Genomic DNA, 5,383 nt, shown 5'->3' on the forward strand with positions numbered 1-5,383 from the left:
TATCCATGTAAGAATACTAAAGAAACACCTCAGAATGAGGTAACCTGGATTCTAGTATTGATTCTGTTACTGCCCAAACTTGGGCAAGTTACTTCATGTCTCTTAAATCTGTCTCCTTAACTAGTAAATAGAGACAGCGTTTGGCCTATTCGACCTCACAGGATTACTGCGAAACTCATAGGAGGTATAGCAGGAAGTCCCAAATATCATCGAACACTGCAGACAAGTCAAGGGGTCGTGCTTGATAGAACTAGACTTGTCCTGATACACCCAGTACGAGACGAGCTAGTGACAATGCCCCGAGAGCCCCAGCGGGTTGAGCCGGAGAAGCAGTGCCCCATGTCTGGCTGCTAACAGGAAAATTACAGGAAAGAGAGAGCTTGTCACCGTGTGCTGCAGGCACACTTGGGGACAGCCAGCTACCCTGACCCTTCTAGCTGCCCCCCCTTCCCCATCAATGAGGGTTCAGCATACCCCCGCCACCTGGCCACAGCTAACTGGGCTAAGAGTGGGCTAGTCTGATTTCCTGTTGGAGAAGCTGAACTGAGAGACGTAGAGGATACAGAGAACTGCACAGTTGGAACGGGTGCTTTGGAAGGTGGAGCTGAGACCGGCTACGTTCTGCCAGCTGTTGAGATCAGGAAGCCCAGTTGTTGAGGAAGAAGGAAGCAGAGATGTAAAGCAGAGTGCTCCTTGGGCAGCTGCTGCCCTCTCAGCCCTGAGTGTGGTTACGGTTTTCCCCAAGCCCCAGTTCTTCAGCTCCATAAGTCACCATGGCATCCTGATCAATTCCCCCTTTTTGGGAAGGCCAGTGGGAGAGGTTTCTATTACGGAAGATCAGGGCTACAAAGAACAGGGATAGTACGGAGGCGGCTGAAAAACAAACTGCGTGGCCCTGTCTTAACTGGGTCATGGCCGCATTGTGCAATCCTAACAGGTACAGTCATCCCAGCGAGGACAGGAGCACTGCCAAGCAGCTGACTCAGGAGCAATACAGGCGTTAACCTAAACTGCACCCACCTGAGACATTGCAATTAAGGGTAATAAACCGGCCAGACCAGACTTGCATTTTCTGAGAATTTCTAACTCCTCGAGGGACTGCAACTTAGAGTTTGCTGGCTTGGAGAGGCATCTGAGGAACCCCAAAGTTACACACTCTCCCCTGCAAGTTCTAGAAAGTTGGAAGACTGTGAATAGTGTAACTGAGCCCCACACTAATAAGCAAACCCCACAACTATCGATATAGACTCCCTGTTCCAGAACGCCATTGACCCAGAAGGAATTTAGAACACAGAAATCATGCTTTCACTCATTCGATCTGTTGAGTGCTTACAGTGTAGTAATGGCTGTTAGGACTGGTGATACAGCAGGGAAGAAGACAGACCACGTCCCTGCCTCGGGGCGCTTCTATTCTAAGAGCAGGGAGAAGATGACTCTGTAAATGAGGACACGTAGTCAGTGGCCTGTGCTGGAAAGAAAAGTCAAGGGCGTGGCACAGGAGGGACGGATGTGTGTGGTCTGACGCACTGGTCAGGCACAGCCTCGGAGATAAGGTGACATTTGAACAGAGACTTCTGCAAAGTGGGGTGGGGGATGAGGCAGCTCCCTGGGCTAAGAGCTTTCCAGGCAGTGAGGAGAGTGGGTAAACACCCAAAGATGGGAGCAGGTGTGGACCAGGTGGCTGGAACTAGGTGAACCTGGGAAGGAGTAGTGAATTTACCCTGAGAAGGAGAGTCATTCAGATTGTGAGCAACTAGAAGAGTGAAACAGCCTAACTTAGAATTTTGTTGTTGTTGTTGACAATTATTTAACAGGTGCTTGAGGTTTGTTGAATTTTTTGAAAACGAGTTGTAAACTTATATTACAAATTAAAAATGAAATTCTGGGACCAGCAGTTGGCATAATGGCTATGTTGCTGGACTCCCATGTAGACAGAGGTTCGAGTCCCAGACCTGGTGGCTTAAACTCACACTGGGCGCGTATGCATGCGTGCCCAAGATCCTGAGAGGAGAATGGAGGAAAAGGGATTGCAGCATGGCCATCCCCCCTGGGGGGTGATTTCTCACTTTCTGTCTCTCTGTCTCTCTCTGTCTTTCTGGTGAGCGCACACGCCCTATAGCAAAAATCTCTCAAAAAAATAAATGAATAAAAATGAAGTTCTTGAAAATCTCAATTCAACCAGACATGAAACAATTTTAAAAACTTTAAAGGTATATTGAGGAAAACCAGCCTATCAAAATAATGTTTGACATCGTTAGGTAAAAATGAAACCCCCATGCTGCATAGATAATGCGGATAATTCTAGTTATAAGGTCAACTCTATGTTGCTGGACTCCCATGTAGACAGAGGTTCGAGTCCCAGACCTGGTGGCTTAAACTCACACTGGGCGCGTATGCATGCGTGCCCAAGATCCTGAGAGGAGAATGGAGGAAAAGGGATTGCAGCATGGCCATCCCCCCTGGGGGGTGATTTCTCACTTTCTGTCTCTCTGTCTCTCTCTGTCTTTCTGGTGAGCGCACACGCCCTATAGCAAAAATCTCTCAAAAAAATAAATGAATAAAAATGAAGTTCTTGAAAATCTCAATTCAACCAGACATGAAACAATTTTAAAAACTTTAAAGGTATATTGAGGAAAACCAGCCTATCAAAATAATGTTTGACATCGTTAGGTAAAAATGAAACCCCCATGCTGCATAGATAATGCGGATAATTCTAGTTATAAGGTCAACTGGTGAAAAGCAGCCACTTAAGGTCTTCAGCTCCAATAAGACGTTCATTTCTTATTGCTGGAATTTCATATTCGCTTCCGGCTGGATGACTAACCCGGATGATGGTGGAGATGGTAAGCCGGCATTTACTCAGCCCTGCCCTGCAAAACCTCAGGAGCTGACGAATTCTCAGTGGGGGAATTGGCTGCTTTTGTCTCTTCATCTTGTGGCTCAGGGTTCTCTGGGCGTCCACGTGGGTAACTGAAGTTGCGCGGGGCCCGACATGGCCTTGATTTTCCTGAGTCTCATGGCCTTGATTTTCCTTATCCTCTTGGTGGCCCTCCTCTCTGGGCTCTTTGACAAGGAGGGTCCCTGAGAAGTGGTGGTCTGTAACCCCAATACCCATCCCGCCTCCCGGGTCTACGCATGCTCCCACACCTGGTCGTCAGCACCCTCCATCACATCTCCCTGCACAAGAGGGTTGGAGTGACGCCCACAGGATCTCCCACATAGTGAGGGGGGATGTTCCCCTATGTGGGCCCGCGGTGCTGGGCCTGGCCTTCAGGAGCACTCTCGGATCCCTCGTGTTCCCCACCCTCACTGTTCTGGTAACACTGCTGGGGACCGGGCGGAGGACCCACCTGGAGAGCGTCTATAAGGGTTACGGTCTCCTGCGTATTCACTGCCTCGAAGAGGAAACCCATGGGGCCTCTGCACCCTTTTCTCCTCTGACATCAGACTCCACGGCCTCTCCATCCCCTTCCTACACGGCGAGGCACTTGCTGGGGTTCTTCTTTACGGCAGTCTGGTGTACAAGCGCATCTTCTGGGAGTCACTCCTGTTGATGAAACCATATCCATTTCTCACATTGACCCACCTTACTGTTCCCAGAACCCCTGCTGAGACAATCTCATTGTCCTTATAGGTGCCACCAGGGACCACTGCCGCCTGCGTGGTGCTGGGCTTGGTGTCTGCAGCGCTGAGCACAGGGCGGACAGCGGGCAGCTTCTGGGTGGTGTCCTCACTGCTCATGGTTGGGTGGTGATGACAGGGGTGGCACAACAGCTGTGGCTCCTCCTGGGGTGTGATGGTAAGTAGGCGGCAGAGGCGGTGGGGCTGCTTTGGGCTCTCCGCTCCCACTGACGATCAAACTCCTGACTTGGAATTTAAAAGGACCGCTCTGGCTGCTGTGTTGAGAGTGATTTCTAGGATGGCCAGGGTGGCGGCGGGGGACCAGTCAGCCTACGGGCATGGGCTGGCAGAATGGGCTGGTGGGCTGGGTCCCATGATTGCCTAGAGCTGGTGAGAAGTGGCTAGAGTCTGGATCGTTGATGGATTCGAAGTGGGTTTTCAGAGAAAAGGGGTGTAAGATGACACTGGGGCTTCTGACTTCCAAATGAAGAGCGGGAGGTGGGGGACGGGAAGCAACGCAGATTACTCAGAGCAAACACAGACTGGACATGAATCCAGCCGAGCCTCTGGAGATCGAAGAGCTGCCTCGGCTACATCAGAGAGGCAAGGGTCTGGGTTGCTAGCACGGACCAAAACCTGGAGCCCAGAGCTGGGGAGCCCGGCTGCAGGAGAAGGCCACCGCACGACAAGGCAGAGGTTAAGACAGACGGGAGCACCAATACGAAAGGCAAAGCCAAGTGCTTCAGCCCAGTTAGGGAGGGGCGGGTAATAATTTAGATAGACAAGGGCACTGGTAACGTACTGGTCTGTGGCATTTCATTTAATCCCCACAACAACACTATGATTTGGGTGTCACTAGCTCTATTTACAAACGAGGAAATCTAAGAGGTTAAACAGCCTAGAAAGGCCTCGAGGCTGGTAAGCAGCAGAGTGCAGGTTTAAGCTTAGCCGAAACTGACTCTGAAGGCAGAGTGCTTAAGCACCACGCGACAAGGTAAAGTTCATTGTCTTGGCTGGCCAGAAGTTCAAATCACCCAGAGGTGAGTCAGGTGGGGATGGGAGTGGTAAGCATAGTGGAAGCAGAATTTCAGTGGAGAGAAGGATCCACATGTGTGGTTCACACAGGCATGGGTGAGCAGGCTCGGACTGGAATTCAAACCAGGCGACCAGGAGTGGTGGGCCGGCTTTGGTCCCAACACACACACTCATTTACCGCAGCAACACCTAGAGTTAGGCCAGGCATTGCAGAGGCTGACGATTGGCATGGACGCTAAGTGTTCTGTTTAGCTAAGTCTGCGGGGCCACCAACACACTATGCCACTGCAGCCAAGTTAAACATGCAGATCCAGTGGAAGTGTATTGTTAGAAGGAACAGTGCTCCCAAGTGGACGATCAAACACCCCACCCTGCTGCAGGAGTTCCGTTTCATACCAGTTGCTAGAGTGCTCACACAGACCCCTCTGTACACCTGGCTGAAGTCTGCCCTAGGCCTGGCCCTGCAGCATGGTGGGTTAAATAACGTGGCTAGGGAGACAGAGTCTACATGGCTGGTCACAGCCCCAGCAGCCTAAATGCCAGCCATGTGTGTGTACCCCAAATCCTGATGGGATGGAGAAATGAAGGGAAAAGAATCACAAAGTGACCGCACCCCATCACAGGGTGCTTTTTCTCTAACACACGTGTCCTCTGGCATTGAATTGAACTGAACTGCCCTAGGCCTGATGAGGCAAGACCTTAGTTTACAAATGAGTTCACCCCGCTC

General features: G+C 50.8%; 1 pseudogene; it reads right to left on the minus strand.

Annotated features, from left to right (window-relative positions):
• Positions 1-2,719: 2,719 nt before the first annotated feature.
• LOC114006196 (nuclease-sensitive element-binding protein 1 pseudogene) lies at positions 2,720-3,741 on the minus strand (annotated as a pseudogene).
• Positions 3,742-5,383: the final 1,642 nt, after the last annotated feature.

Source organism: Tupaia chinensis, unplaced genomic scaffold (assembly GCF_000334495.1).
Source record: "Tupaia chinensis unplaced genomic scaffold, TupChi_1.0 Scaffold146140_1, whole genome shotgun sequence".
Classification (NCBI taxonomy): Eukaryota; Metazoa; Chordata; class Mammalia; order Scandentia; family Tupaiidae; genus Tupaia; species Tupaia belangeri.